The sequence below is a fragment of the Pleurodeles waltl genome, chromosome 10, assembly GCF_031143425.1.
Source record: "Pleurodeles waltl isolate 20211129_DDA chromosome 10, aPleWal1.hap1.20221129, whole genome shotgun sequence".
NCBI lineage: Eukaryota > Metazoa > Chordata > Amphibia > Caudata > Salamandridae > Pleurodeles > Pleurodeles waltl.
Genome location: NC_090449.1, coordinates 327,776,657 through 327,791,501, shown reverse-complemented (window position 1 = coordinate 327,791,501; position 14,845 = coordinate 327,776,657). Strand labels below are relative to the sequence as shown.

Sequence of the window (14,845 nt, the reverse complement as noted above, 5' to 3'; positions counted from 1 at the left end):
CTTTTTGACCTTTCCATTGAAGCCTGGGCCTACTGTGGTCAAGCCAGCCAAGGAAGGAAGGTATGAGAGCGAAAATGGCTTTCCTACCTTCACCAAGAACATACACCTTGAGCAAAGAAAGGGCCAGACTTACAAGGCCCTATCGCCACCGGCACATCATCTTTAGTGACGCCCCGGTGGCACTATGTACTGTGCCGTATTTACAAGACGCCGTTCAACCACGTTTTGTGGCTTAACACCACCTTGTAAATACGGCCCCTTCACACGCAGCCCTTTCCCTGGAAGGGGCGTGCAATGGGCGTTGCTCTGGGTGGGCCACTGCAACACCTTAGCATTTTGATGCTGCTCCAGTTTTACGAGTTTTTGTAAATCTGTGGCAGCGCCAAAATCCAAGCGCCATACAATGGGTGTCGTTATAGTGGAGAAACGAGCAGAAATGTTTTCATTTCTCCTCATTTTTGCTCTTTCTATGTGTGCTGCACGAACATATCGCCACTGAAGATTTCTGTTGTGCAGGAAGGTGTGCCTTCCTGAACAAAAACAATTTCCCCTTCCACGCAGCCATCCTTGTACCATGGCGCAAGGATGGCTGCGTTGGTGCTCGGCAGCTAATTTAGAGCTGGCGCAGAGGGAAGCACAGGGGTGCGCTGTATTCTACTAAATACGGCGCTTCCCTGCATTTTGAAAATGACTGAGTGCGAGGCTGCCAAATTTGGCAGAGCGTCTCACTCAGTCATCCTCTTGTAATTATGGGCCAAAAGGTCTAAAGGATAGAGGCGTTTTATGTCATGTTCGATGACGACCATGGAAATGACTCTAGTCATATTGCAGAAGAGAGAACCATGTGCATTTTCTTGCCTTGCGATGTATTCGCCCACTCTCTGCCCTCAACCCTAGGAGCAGGGTCTGAGCAGTGGTGCTTCTGTGCCCTCGCTCGTTGGTGTCCGGGTCCAAATCCCCAACACACCCTTTTTAGCAGAAAACACACAAATTTTACTCAAAATACACAAAGCTTGAAGATTCCTCATTCCACTGAAAGCATTGTTGTGCAAAATATTTTTAGCCTCAGGAGAAAAAAAGGATCACCATGCCTTGGCTTCCTCCCTGCTTGCTTTCAGTGTGCTCTGTGTGATGCTTTCACAGGCTCTGGTTTCAGGCATTTAGGCATCAGATATTTGTCTCTACCCGCAGCTGTGACTTTTCAGTACATCTGAGTGTACGCTTGCTGGCTGACAACGCTGCAATTTTCACACTTACTCCTCGCTTTGCGAGCAACTGCTGATCAAGTATAGAGGCAATCGGGCAAACATATGAGGGGAATTTTGCTCCTTCAGTCAAGCCCTCATGCTTGTTTCTGTAGTGTAGTGGTTATCACGTTCGCCTAACACGCGAAAGGTCCCCGGTTCGAGACCGGGCAGAAACAATGGGCAGTGTCTGCTTTTGTGTTTGCTCCCTAAAAGCTTAGTCTCACTCAGGGATGGCCTTTAAAAACTTGTGACCTGTGTAAAACTTGTATTACTATTGCAGGCCGGTAAAAAGTTATCTGCATCTTTGCGTAGTCGTGCATGTGCCTGGTTTCTTATTCTGTTTTTTACTTTTTTTTTTCTTGGCCATGTTATATTGTGGGGCCTTTAAACCTGTCACCTTGATAGGAACATTGCAAGCGGCAGCATCGACAAGTGCAGACTGAGGAGTCAGACCTAAACACAGACTCAGCTGTCAGGATGGCCGAGTGGTCTAAGGCGGCAGCCTCAAGAGAGCTTGATCTTCAGTTAAGCTAAGCATCCTGGTTTGCTCATGTAGTTGTGGGTTCATATCGCACTTCTGATAGGTCTATTTTCTGCCCTTAAATCTTCCTCTGCTTGCACAGCCAGCTCCCCACAACACTATCTTTGCAAGCTGCTGTAGCATATGAAAAGAAATCCACCAACCCTCCGGCTGGGCCCTCAATCAGCATTCCATGTATTTCTGGAAGGGGCATCTCAGTCACGCCTTCTGTTAGAGCTGCACCTTATCACTGTAACTACCATGCTGGTTTCTACTTAAGCAGTTGATTCCATCGTTTGAAGTGAGGCTCTCCTGCCACTTTTGGGCAGAGAAGGCACTGCCCCTGCAACAACAACAGGCAGACAAGCTCAACCTGGGTTTCCTGGTTAGGTGGGCGGAGCAGAATGGCAATGGTCCCTCCTTGTGACTTGAAATTAACATGAAGAAGACAGAGAGGCAGCTGGGAGTAGGCAGTACCCATGCACCCCTGAACACTGTCTTGCGATTTTCACCCAATTCTGAAATGAGTCGGGAGGAAAGGAGGTGATTTTCCTATCGAAGGCCATTCTGGGAATTCAGCCACCCCGCGTCTCCCAGGTGAGTGTTTCAGGCCTGTGAGGCACTCATATAAATCTCGCCTGATCGAGCACTGAGCGAGCAATTGTGCTTGAATACAAGAGGCATGCTCCTCTGGCTCAGGCGCAAGAGATGGCAGGCCCTTCAGTGCTTCTGGTCTGGAAGTCTACGGTGCAAGGGCCCAGGTCCTGCGGAGGCGTACAACTACCAGAAAGGGTCTGCTTTTCTCATCAGCGCCACAGTTCAGCTTGCTAGCATAGGGCTTCTTGACTACCTCTTGCCTTGCTAGAGGCAAAAAAAAAACCCTTGGCACAAAACATCAATTGCTATGGCACGCTTAGAAGGAGAGTCTCCAAGTGGCCCTGCTTTTTCACAAAGACACTTCAGAAGATGTTTGAAAGGCTTTTGCAGCAGCAGGCTCGTTGGTCTAGGGGTATGATTCTCGCTTTGGGTGTGAGAGGTCCCGGGTTCAAATCCCGGACGAGCCCGTGCCTTCATAGGTTCGATCTGTTTTTAAACAGGAGTATTTCTGCTTTCCACTCTTGTAAGATGCCATGGTGGAATGCATTGCATGCTTTCTACTGGTGTCGAGGCAGTTCGGCATGATGAAGGAGTGCGGGATTTCTTTCTAACTGCTTTTTTGTGTTGGAGCAGCACTTCTCGTTGGAACATGAAATGCACAGTGCTTCTCCAAAGTAATTGCAGGGCTGGTTTTGAAATCACCTCTTGGAATGAAAGTGATCCCAGTTCCTTTCTTCCAAAGGAAGAGATCCTGTCAGAAAGGCTCAGCTTTGAGCGTCATGAATATTGTCCCTTAGTCCTTGCATTCCAGTCCAAAGCATAGCCACATAAAGAAAGCAGGTGTGTCTGTTTCCAGTGCAGTGGTTCCAGTCCAATGCATAGCCACATGAAGCAAATAAGCAGGCATGTCTGTTTCTGTAGTGTAGTGGTTATCACGTTCGCCTTACACGCGAAAGGTCCCTGGTTCGAGGCCAGGCAGAAACAGCAAGTTGCTGTGCTTTATCACATTATTTGCATTTACCACCTCACCTGACAGGTAAATTGAAATTAAAGAGGCTGTGTCTATCCCTCACCATCGTGAGGTACTACGCTCCAAGGGCATCGGTCTCAACTCACCAAGAGAAGACGATACACCTTACGGCAGTCAGTTGCTCCCTTTTTGACCTTTCCATTGAAGCCTGGGCCTACTGTGGTCAAGCCAGCCAAGGAAGGAAGGTATGAGAGCGAAAATGGCTTTCCTACCTTCACCAAGAACATACACCTTGAGCAAAGAAAGGGCCAGACTTACAAGGCCCTATCGCCACCGGCACATCATCTTTAGTGACGCCCCGGTGGCACTATGTACTGTGCCGTATTTACAAGACGCCGTTCAACCACGTTTTGTGGCTTAACACCACCTTGTAAATACGGCCCCTTCACACGCAGCCCTTTCCCTGGAAGGGGCGTGCAATGGGCGTTGCTCTGGGTGGGCCACTGCAACACCATAGCATTTTGATGCTGCTCCAGTTTTACGAGTTTTTGTAAATCTGTGGCAGCGCCAAAATCCAAGCGCCATACAATGGGTGTCGTTATAGTGGAGAAACGAGCAGAAATGTTTTCATTTCTCCTCATTTTTGCTCTTTCTATGTGTGCTGCACGAACATATCGCCACTGAAGATTTCTGTTGTGCAGGAAGGTGTGCCTTCCTGAACAAAAACAATTTCCCCCTCCACGCAGCCATCCTTGTACCATGGCGCAAGGATGGCTGCGTTGGTGCTCGGCAGCTAATTTAGAGCTGGCGCAGAGGGAAGCACAGGGGTGCGCTGTATTCTACTAAATACGGCGCTTCCCTGCATTTTGAAAATGACTGAGTGCGAGGCTGCCAAATTTGGCAGAGCGTCTCACTCAGTCATCCTCTTGTAATTATGGGCCAAAAGGTCTAAAGGATAGAGGCGTTTTATGTCATGTTCGATGACGACCATGGAAATGACTCTAGTCATATTGCAGAAGAGAGAACCATGTGCATTTTCTTGCCTTGCGATGTATTCGCCCACTCTCTGCCCTCAACCCTAGGAGCAGGGTCTGAGCAGTGGTGCTTCTGTGCCCTCGCTCGTTGGTGTCCGGGTCCAAATCCCCAACACACCCTTTTTAGCAGAAAACACACAAATTTTACTCAAAATACACAAAGCTTGAAGATTCCTCATTCCACTCAAAGCATTGTTGTGCAAAATATTTTTAGCCTCAGGAGAAAAAAAGGATCACCATGCCTTGGCTTCCTTCCTGCTTGCTTTCAGTGTGCTCTGTGTGATGCTTTCACAGGCTCTGGTTTCAGGCATTTAGGCATCAGATATTTGTCTCTACCCGCAGCTGTGACTTTTCAGTACATCTGAGTGTACGCTTGCTGGCTGACAACGCTGCAATTTTCACACTTACTCCTCGCTTTGCGAGCAACTGCTGATCAAGTATAGAGGCAATCGGGCAAACATATGAGGGGAATTTTGCTCCTTCAGTCAAGCCCTCATGCTTGTTTCTGTAGTGTAGTGGTTATCACGTTCGCCTAACACGCGAAAGGTCCCCGGTTCGAGACCGGGCAGAAACAATGGGCAGTGTCTGCTTTTGTGTTTGCTCCCTAAAAGCTTAGTCTCACTCAGGGATGGCCTTTAAAAACTTGTGACCTGTGTAAAACTTGTATTACTATTGCAGGCCGGTAAAAAGTTATCTGCATCTTTGCGTAGTCGTGCATGTGCCTGGTTTCTTATTCTGTTTTTTACTTTTTTTTTTCTTGGCCATGTTATATTGTGGGGCCTTTAAACCTGTCACCTTGATAGGAACATTGCAAGCGGCAGCATCGACAAGTGCAGACTGAGGAGTCAGACCTAAACACAGACTCAGCTGTCAGGATGGCCGAGTGGTCTAAGGCGGCAGCCTCAAGAGAGCTTGATCTTCAGTTAAGCTAAGCATCCTGGTTTGCTCATGTAGTTGTGGGTTCATATCGCACTTCTGATAGGTCTATTTTCTGCCCTTAAATCTTCCTCTGCTTGCACAGCCAGCTCCCCACAACACTATCTTTGCAAGCTGCTGTAGCATATGAAAAGAAATCCACCAACCCTCCGGCTGGGCCCTCAATCAGCATTCCATGTATTTCTGGAAGGGGCATCTCAGTCACGCCTTCTGTTAGAGCTGCACCTTATCACTGTAACTACCATGCTGGTTTCTACTTAAGCAGTTGATTCCATCGTTTGAAGTGAGGCTCTCCTGCCACTTTTGGGCAGAGAAGGCACTGCCCCTGCAACAACAACAGGCAGACAAGCTCAACCTGGGTTTCCTGGTTAGGTGGGCGGAGCAGAATGGCAATGGTCCCTCCTTGTGACTTGAAATTAACATGAAGAAGACAGAGAGGCAGCTGGGAGTAGGCAGTACCCATGCACCCCTGAACACTGTCTTGCGATTTTCACCCAATTCTGAAATGAGTCGGGAGGAAAGGAGGTGATTTTCCTATCGAAGGCCATTCTGGGAATTCAGCCACCCCGCGTCTCCCAGGTGAGTGTTTCAGGCCTGTGAGGCACTCATATAAATCTCGCCTGATCGAGCACTGAGCGAGCAATTGTGCTTGAATACAAGAGGCATGCTCCTCTGGCTCAGGCGCAAGAGATGGCAGGCCCTTCAGTGCTTCTGGTCTGGAAGTCTACGGTGCAAGGGCCCAGGTCCTGCGGAGGCGTACAACTACCAGAAAGGGTCTGCTTTTCTCATCAGCGCCACAGTTCAGCTTGCTAGCATAGGGCTTCTTGACTACCTCTTGCCTTGCTAGAGGCAAAAAAAAACCCCTTGGCACAAAACATCAATTGCTATGGCACGCTTAGAAGGAGAGTCTCCAAGTGGCCCTGCTTTTTCACAAAGACACTTCAGAAGATGTTTGAAAGGCTTTTGCAGCAGCAGGCTCGTTGGTCTAGGGGTATGATTCTCGCTTTGGGTGTGAGAGGTCCCGGGTTCAAATCCCGGACGAGCCCGTGCCTTCATAGGTTCGATCTGTTTTTAAACAGGAGTATTTCTGCTTTCCACTCTTGTAAGATGCCATGGTGGAATGCATTGCATGCTTTCTACTGGTGTCGAGGCAGTTCGGCATGATGAAGGAGTGCGGGATTTCTTTCTAACTGCTTTTTTGTGTTGGAGCAGCACTTCTCGTTGGAACATGAAATGCACAGTGCTTCTCCAAAGTAATTGCAGGGCTGGTTTTGAAATCACCTCTTGGAATGAAAGTGATCCCAGTTCCTTTCTTCCAAAGGAAGAGATCCTGTCAGAAAGGCTCAGCTTTGAGCGTCATGAATATTGTCCCTTAGTCCTTGCATTCCAGTCCAAAGCATAGCCACATAAAGAAAGCAGGTGTGTCTGTTTCCAGTGCAGTGGTTCCAGTCCAATGCATAGCCACATGAAGCAAATAAGCAGGCATGTCTGTTTCTGTAGTGTAGTGGTTATCACGTTCGCCTTACACGCGAAAGGTCCCTGGTTCGAGGCCAGGCAGAAACAGCAAGTTGCTGTGCTTTATCACATTATTTGCATTTACCACCTCACCTGACAGGTAAATTGAAATTAAAGAGGCTGTGTCTATCCCTCACCATCGTGAGGTACTACGCTCCAAGGGCATCGGTCTCAACTCACCAAGAGAAGACGATACACCTTACGGCAGTCAGTTGCTCCCTTTTTGACCTTTCCATTGAAGCCTGGGCCTACTGTGGTCAAGCCAGCCAAGGAAGGAAGGTATGAGAGCGAAAATGGCTTTCCTACCTTCACCAAGAACATACACCTTGAGCAAAGAAAGGGCCAGACTTACAAGGCCCTATCGCCACCGGCACATCATCTTTAGTGACGCCCCGGTGGCACTATGTACTGTGCCGTATTTACAAGACGCCGTTCAACCACGTTTTGTGGCTTAACACCACCTTGTAAATACGGCCCCTTCACACGCAGCCCTTTCCCTGGAAGGGGCGTGCAATGGGCGTTGCTCTGGGTGGGCCACTGCAACACCATAGCATTTTGATGCTGCTCCAGTTTTACGAGTTTTTGTAAATCTGTGGCAGCGCCAAAATCCAAGCGCCATACAATGGGTGTCGTTATAGTGGAGAAACGAGCAGAAATGTTTTCATTTCTCCTCATTTTTGCTCTTTCTATGTGTGCTGCACGAACATATCGCCACTGAAGATTTCTGTTGTGCAGGAAGGTGTGCCTTCCTGAACAAAAACAATTTCCCACTCCACGCAGCCATCCTTGTACCATGGCGCAAGGATGGCTGCGTTGGTGCTCGGCAGCTAATTTAGAGCTGGCGCAGAGGGAAGCACAGGGGTGCGCTGTATTCTACTAAATACGGCGCTTCCCTGCATTTTGAAAATGACTGAGTGCGAGGCTGCCAAATTTGGCAGAGCGTCTCACTCAGTCATCCTCTTGTAATTATGGGCCAAAAGGTCTAAAGGATAGAGGCGTTTTATGTCATGTTCGATGACGACCATGGAAATGACTCTAGTCATATTGCAGAAGAGAGAACCATGTGCATTTTCTTGCCTTGCGATGTATTCGCCCACTCTCTGCCCTCAACCCTAGGAGCAGGGTCTGAGCAGTGGTGCTTCTGTGCCCTCGCTCGTTGGTGTCCGGGTCCAAATCCCCAACACACCCTTTTTAGCAGAAAACACACAAATTTTACTCAAAATACACAAAGCTTGAAGATTCCTCATTCCACTCAAAGCATTGTTGTGCAAAATATTTTTAGCCTCAGGAGAAAAAAAGGATCACCATGCCTTGGCTTCCTTCCTGCTTGCTTTCAGTGTGCTCTGTGTGATGCTTTCACAGGCTCTGGTTTCAGGCATTTAGGCATCAGATATTTGTCTCTACCCGCAGCTGTGACTTTTCAGTACATCTGAGTGTACGCTTGCTGGCTGACAACGCTGCAATTTTCACACTTACTCCTCGCTTTGCGAGCAACTGCTGATCAAGTATAGAGGCAATCGGGCAAACATATGAGGGGAATTTTGCTCCTTCAGTCAAGCCCTCATGCTTGTTTCTGTAGTGTAGTGGTTATCACGTTCGCCTAACACGCGAAAGGTCCCCGGTTCGAGACCGGGCAGAAACAATGGGCAGTGTCTGCTTTTGTGTTTGCTCCCTAAAAGCTTAGTCTCACTCAGGGATGGCCTTTAAAAACTTGTGACCTGTGTAAAACTTGTATTACTATTGCAGGGCGGTAAAAAGTTATCTGCATCTTTGCGTAGTCGTGCATGTGCCTGGTTTCTTATTCTGTTTTTTACTTTTTTTTTTCTTGGCCATGTTATATTGTGGGGCCTTTAAACCTGTCACCTTGATAGGAACATTGCAAGCGGCAGCATCGACAAGTGCAGACTGAGGAGTCAGACCTAAACACAGACTCAGCTGTCAGGATGGCCGAGTGGTCTAAGGCGGCAGCCTCAAGAGAGCTTGATCTTCAGTTAAGCTAAGCATCCTGGTTTGCTCATGTAGTTGTGGGTTCATATCGCACTTCTGATAGGTCTATTTTCTGCCCTTAAATCTTCCTCTGCTTGCACAGCCAGCTCCCCACAACACTATCTTTGCAAGCTGCTGTAGCATATGAAAAGAAATCCACCAACCCTCCGGCTGGGCCCTCAATCAGCATTCCATGTATTTCTGGAAGGGGCATCTCAGTCACGCCTTCTGTTAGAGCTGCACCTTATCACTGTAACTACCATGCTGGTTTCTACTTAAGCAGTTGATTCCATCGTTTGAAGTGAGGCTCTCCTGCCACTTTTGGGCAGAGAAGGCACTGCCCCTGCAACAACAACAGGCAGACAAGCTCAACCTGGGTTTCCTGGTTAGGTGGGCGGAGCAGAATGGCAATGGTCCCTCCTTGTGACTTGAAATTAACATGAAGAAGACAGAGAGGCAGCTGGGAGTAGGCAGTACACATGCACCCCTGAACACTGTCTTGCGATTTTCACCCAATTCTGAAATGAGTCGGGAGGAAAGGAGGTGATTTTCCTATCGAAGGCCATTCTGGGAATTCAGCCACCCCGCGTCTCCCAGGTGAGTGTTTCAGGCCTGTGAGGCACTCATATAAATCTCGCCTAATCGAGCACTGAGCGAGCAATTGTGCTTGAATACAAGAGGCATGCTCCTCTGGCTCAGGCGCAAGAGATGGCAGGCCCTTCAGTGCTTCTGGTCTGGAAGTCTACGGTGCAAGGGCCCAGGTCCTACGGAGGCGTACAACTACCAGAAAGGGTCTGCTTTTCTCATCAGCGCCACAGTTCAGCTTGCTAGCATAGGGCTTCTTGACTACCTCTTGCCTTGCTAGAGGCAAAAAAAAAACCCTTGGCACAAAACATCAATTGCTATGGCACGCTTAGAAGGAGAGTCTCCAAGTGGCCCTGCTTTTTCACAAAGACACTTCAGAAGATGTTTGAAAGGCTTTTGCAGCAGCAGGCTCGTTGGTCTAGGGGTATGATTCTCGCTTTGGGTGCGAGAGGTCCCGGGTTCAAATCCCGGACGAGCCCGTGCCTTCATAGGTTCGATCTGTTTTTAAACAGGAGTATTTCTGCTTTCCACTCTTGTAAGATGCCATGGTGGAATGCATTGCATGCTTTCTACTGGTGTCGAGGCAGTTCGGCATGATGAAGGAGTGCGGGATTTCTTTCTAACTGCTTTTTTGTGTTGGAGCAGCACTTCTCGTTGGAACATGAAATGCACAGTGCTTCTCCAAAGTAATTGCAGGGCTGGTTTTGAAATCACCTCTTGGAATGAAAGTGATCCCAGTTCCTTTCTTCCAAAGGAAGAGATCCTGTCAGAAAGGCTCAGCTTTGAGCGTCATGAATATTGTCCCTTAGTCCTTGCATTCCAGTCCAAAGCATAGCCACATAAAGAAAGCAGGTGTGTCTGTTTCCAGTGCAGTGGTTCCAGTCCAATGCATAGCCACATGAAGCAAATAAGCAGGCATGTCTGTTTCTGTAGTGTAGTGGTTATCACGTTCGCCTTACACGCGAAAGGTCCCTGGTTCGAGGCCAGGCAGAAACAGCAAGTTGCTGTGCTTTATCACATTATTTGCATTTACCACCTCACCTGACAGGTAAATTGAAATTAAAGAGGCTGTGTCTATCCCTCACCATCGTGAGGTACTACGCTCCAAGGGCATCGGTCTCAACTCACCAAGAGAAGACGATACACCTTACGGCAGTCAGTTGCTCCCTTTTTGACCTTTCCATTGAAGCCTGGGCCTACTGTGGTCAAGCCAGCCAAGGAAGGAAGGTATGAGAGCGAAAATGGCTTTCCTACCTTCACCAAGAACATACACCTTGAGCAAAGAAAGGGCCAGACTTACAAGGCCCTATCGCCACCGGCACATCATCTTTAGTGACGCCCCGGTGGCACTATGTACTGTGCCGTATTTACAAGACGCCGTTCAACCACGTTTTGTGGCTTAACACCACCTTGTAAATACGGCCCCTTCACACGCAGCCCTTTCCCTGGAAGGGGCGTGCAATGGGCGTTGCTCTGGGTGGGCCACTGCAACACCATAGCATTTTGATGCTGCTCCAGTTTTACGAGTTTTTGTAAATCTGTGGCAGCGCCAAAATCCAAGCGCCATACAATGGGTGTCGTTATAGTGGAGAAACGAGCAGAAATGTTTTCATTTCTCCTCATTTTTGCTCTTTCTATGTGTGCTGCACGAACATATCGCCACTGAAGATTTCTGTTGTGCAGGAAGGTGTGCCTTCCTGAACAAAAACAATTTCCCCCTCCACGCAGCCATCCTTGTACCATGGCGCAAGGATGGCTGCGTTGGTGCTCGGCAGCTAATTTAGAGCTGGCGCAGAGGGAAGCACAGGGGTGCGCTGTATTCTACTAAATACGGCGCTTCCCTGCATTTTGAAAATGACTGAGTGCGAGGCTGCCAAATTTGGCAGAGCGTCTCACTGAGTCATCCTCTTGTAATTATGGGCCAAAAGGTCTAAAGGATAGAGGCGTTTTATGTCATGTTCGATGACGACCATGGAAATGACTCTAGTCATATTGCAGAAGAGAGAACCATGTGCATTTTCTTGCCTTGCGATGTATTCGCCCACTCTCTGCCCTCAACCCTAGGAGCAGGGTCTGAGCAGTGGTGCTTCTGTGCCCTCGCTCGTTGGTGTCCGGGTCCAAATCCCCAACACACCCTTTTTAGCAGAAAACACACAAATTTTACTCAAAATACACAAAGCTTGAAGATTCCTCATTCCACTCAAAGCATTGTTGTGCAAAATATTTTTAGCCTCAGGAGAAAAAAAGGATCACCATGCCTTGGCTTCCTTCCTGCTTGCTTTCAGTGTGCTCTGTGTGATGCTTTCACAGGCTCTGGTTTCAGGCATTTAGGCATCAGATATTTGTCTCTACCCGCAGCTGTGACTTTTCAGTACATCTGAGTGTACGCTTGCTGGCTGACAACGCTGCAATTTTCACACTTACTCCTCGCTTTGCGAGCAACTGCTGATCAAGTATAGAGGCAATCGGGCAAACATATGAGGGGAATTTTGCTCCTTCAGTCAAGCCCTCATGCTTGTTTCTGTAGTGTAGTGGTTATCATGTTCGCCTAACACGCGAAAGGTCCCCGGTTCGAGACCGGGCAGAAACAATGGGCAGTGTCTGCTTTTGTGTTTGCTCCCTAAAAGCTTAGTCTCACTCAGGGATGGCCTTTAAAAACTTGTGACCTGTGTAAAACTTGTATTACTATTGCAGGCCGGTAAAAAGTTATCTGCATCTTTGCGTAGTCGTGCATGTGCCTGGTTTCTTATTCTGTTTTTTACTTTTTTTTTTCTTGGCCATGTTATATTGTGGGGCCTTTAAACCTGTCACCTTGATAGGAACATTGCAAGCGGCAGCATCGACAAGTGCAGACTGAGGAGTCAGACCTAAACACAGACTCAGCTGTCAGGATGGCCGAGTGGTCTAAGGCGGCAGCCTCAAGAGAGCTTGATCTTCAGTTAAGCTAAGCATCCTGGTTTGCTCATGTAGTTGTGGGTTCATATCGCACTTCTGATAGGTCTATTTTCTGCCCTTAAATCTTCCTCTGCTTGCACAGCCAGCTCCCCACAACACTATCTTTGCAAGCTGCTGTAGCATATGAAAAGAAATCCACCAACCCTCCGGCTGGGCCCTCAATCAGCATTCCATGTATTTCTGGAAGGGGCATCTCAGTCACGCCTTCTGTTAGAGCTGCACCTTATCACTGTAACTACCATGCTGGTTTCTACTTAAGCAGTTGATTCCATCGTTTGAAGTGAGGCTCTCCTGCCACTTTTGGGCAGAGAAGGCACTGCCCCTGCAACAACAACAGGCAGACAAGCTCAACCTGGGTTTCCTGGTTAGGTGGGCGGAGCAGAATGGCAATGGTCCCTCCTTGTGACTTGAAATTAACATGAAGAAGACAGAGAGGCAGCTGGGAGTAGGCAGTACCCATGCACCCCTGAACACTGTCTTGCGATTTTCACCCAATTCTGAAATGAGTCGGGAGGAAAGGAGGTGATTTTCCTATCGAAGGCCATTCTGGGAATTCAGCCACCCCGCGTCTCCCAGGTGAGTGTTTCAGGCCTGTGAGGCACTCATATAAATCTCGCCTAATCGAGCACTGAGCGAGCAATTGTGCTTGAATACAAGAGGCATGCTCCTCTGGCTCAGGCGCAAGAGATGGCAGGCCCTTCAGTGCTTCTGGTCTGGAAGTCTACGGTGCAAGGGCCCAGGTCCTGCGGAGGCGTACAACTACCAGAAAGGGTCTGCTTTTCTCATCAGCGCCACAGTTCAGCTTGCTAGCATAGGGCTTCTTGACTACCTTTTGCCTTGCTAGAGGCAAAAAAAAAACCCTTGGCACAAAACATCAATTGCTATGGCACGCTTAGAAGGAGAGTCTCCAAGTGGCCCTGCTTTTTCACAAAGACACTTCAGAAGATGTTTGAAAGGCTTTTGCAGCAGCAGGCTCGTTGGTCTAGGGGTATGATTCTCGCTTTGGGTGCGAGAGGTCCCGGGTTCAAATCCCGGACGAGCCCGTGCCTTCATAGGTTCGATCTGTTTTTAAACAGGAGTATTTCTGCTTTCCACTCTTGTAAGATGCCATGGTGGAATGCATTGCATGCTTTCTACTGGTGTCGAGGCAGTTCGGCATGATGAAGGAGTGCGGGATTTCTTTCTAACTGCTTTTTTGTGTTGGAGCAGCACTTCTCGTTGGAACATGAAATGCACAGTGCTTCTCCAAAGTAATTGCAGGGCTGGTTTTGAAATCACCTCTTGGAATGAAAGTGATCCCAGTTCCTTTCTTCCAAAGGAAGAGATCCTGTCAGAAAGGCTCAGCTTTGAGCGTCATGAATATTGTCCCTTAGTCCTTGCATTCCAGTCCAAAGCATAGCCACATAAAGAAAGCAGGTGTGTCTGTTTCCAGTGCAGTGGTTCCAGTCCAATGCATAGCCACATGAAGCAAATAAGCAGGCATGTCTGTTTCTGTAGTGTAGTGGTTATCACGTTCGCCTTACACGCGAAAGGTCCCTGGTTCGAAGCCAGGCAGAAACAGCAAGTTGCTGTGCTTTATCACATTATTTGCATTTACCACCTCACCTGACAGGTAAATTGAAATTAAAGAGGCTGTGTCTATCCCTCACCATCGTGAGGTACTACGCTCCAAGGGCATCGGTCTCAACTCACCAAGAGAAGACGATACACCTTACGGCAGTCAGTTGCTCCCTTTTTGACCTTTCCATTGAAGCCTGGGCCTACTGTGGTCAAGCCAGCCAAGGAAGGAAGGTATGAGAGCGAAAATGGCTTTCCTACCTTCACCAAGAACATACACCTTGAGCAAAGAAAGGGCCAGACTTACAAGGCCCTATCGCCACCGGCACATCATCTTTAGTGACGCCCCGGTGGCACTATGTACTGTGCCGTATTTACAAGACGCCGTTCAACCACGTTTTGTGGCTTAACACCACCTTGTAAATACGGCCCCTTCACACGCAGCCCTTTCCCTGGAAGGGGCGTGCAATGGGCGTTGCTCTGGGTGGGCCACTGCAACACCATAGCATTTTGATGCTGCTCCAGTTTTACGAGTTTTTGTAAATCTGTGGCAGCGCCAAAATCCAAGCGCCATACAATGGGTGTCGTTATAGTGGAGAAACGAGCAGAAATGTTTTCATTTCTCCTCATTTTTGCTCTTTCTATGTGTGCTGCACGAACATATCGCCACTGAAGATTTCTGTTGTGCAGGAAGGTGTGCCTTCCTGAACAAAAACAATTTCCCCCTCCACGCAGCCATCCTTGTACCATGGCGCAAGGATGGCTGCGTTGGTGCTCGGCAGCTAATTTAGAGCTGGCGCAGAGGGAAGCACAGGGGTGCGCTGTATTCTACTAAATACGGCGCTTCCCTGCATTTTGAAAATGACTGAGTGCGAGGCTGCCAAATTTGGCAGAGCGTCTCACTCAGTCATCCTCTTGTAATTATGGGCCAAAAGGTCTAAAG

At 48.4% G+C, this 14,845-nt stretch overlaps 12 non-coding genes across 12 annotated transcripts; all 12 read left to right on the top strand.

Moving 5' to 3' along the window:
- Nucleotides 1-1,350: 1,350 nt before the first annotated feature.
- TRNAV-AAC (transfer RNA valine (anticodon AAC)) lies at nt 1,351-1,423 on the top strand. The gene has a single exon. It is a non-coding gene; the product is annotated as a tRNA-Val (tRNA).
- A 1,336-nt stretch (nt 1,424-2,759) lies between these two features.
- TRNAP-UGG (transfer RNA proline (anticodon UGG)) lies at nt 2,760-2,831 on the top strand. The gene has a single exon. It is a non-coding gene; the product is annotated as a tRNA-Pro (tRNA).
- Nucleotides 2,832-3,275: 444 nt separating this feature from the next.
- On the top strand, nt 3,276-3,348 carry TRNAV-UAC (transfer RNA valine (anticodon UAC)). The gene has a single exon. It is a non-coding gene; the product is annotated as a tRNA-Val (tRNA).
- Nucleotides 3,349-4,869: 1,521 nt separating this feature from the next.
- Nucleotides 4,870-4,942, top strand: TRNAV-AAC (transfer RNA valine (anticodon AAC)). Its single transcript has one exon. It is a non-coding gene; the product is annotated as a tRNA-Val (tRNA).
- A 1,336-nt stretch (nt 4,943-6,278) lies between these two features.
- Nucleotides 6,279-6,350, top strand: TRNAP-UGG (transfer RNA proline (anticodon UGG)). The gene has a single exon. It is a non-coding gene; the product is annotated as a tRNA-Pro (tRNA).
- A 444-nt stretch (nt 6,351-6,794) lies between these two features.
- Nucleotides 6,795-6,867, top strand: TRNAV-UAC (transfer RNA valine (anticodon UAC)). The gene has a single exon. It is a non-coding gene; the product is annotated as a tRNA-Val (tRNA).
- Nucleotides 6,868-8,388: 1,521 nt separating this feature from the next.
- On the top strand, nt 8,389-8,461 carry TRNAV-AAC (transfer RNA valine (anticodon AAC)). Its single transcript has one exon. It is a non-coding gene; the product is annotated as a tRNA-Val (tRNA).
- Nucleotides 8,462-9,797: 1,336 nt separating this feature from the next.
- On the top strand, nt 9,798-9,869 carry TRNAP-UGG (transfer RNA proline (anticodon UGG)). Its single transcript has one exon. It is a non-coding gene; the product is annotated as a tRNA-Pro (tRNA).
- A 444-nt stretch (nt 9,870-10,313) lies between these two features.
- Nucleotides 10,314-10,386, top strand: TRNAV-UAC (transfer RNA valine (anticodon UAC)). Its single transcript has one exon. It is a non-coding gene; the product is annotated as a tRNA-Val (tRNA).
- Nucleotides 10,387-11,907: 1,521 nt separating this feature from the next.
- On the top strand, nt 11,908-11,980 carry TRNAV-AAC (transfer RNA valine (anticodon AAC)). The gene has a single exon. It is a non-coding gene; the product is annotated as a tRNA-Val (tRNA).
- Nucleotides 11,981-13,316: 1,336 nt separating this feature from the next.
- On the top strand, nt 13,317-13,388 carry TRNAP-UGG (transfer RNA proline (anticodon UGG)). The gene has a single exon. It is a non-coding gene; the product is annotated as a tRNA-Pro (tRNA).
- A 444-nt stretch (nt 13,389-13,832) lies between these two features.
- Nucleotides 13,833-13,905, top strand: TRNAV-UAC (transfer RNA valine (anticodon UAC)). The gene has a single exon. It is a non-coding gene; the product is annotated as a tRNA-Val (tRNA).
- The last annotated feature ends 940 nt before the right edge of the window (nt 13,906-14,845 follow it).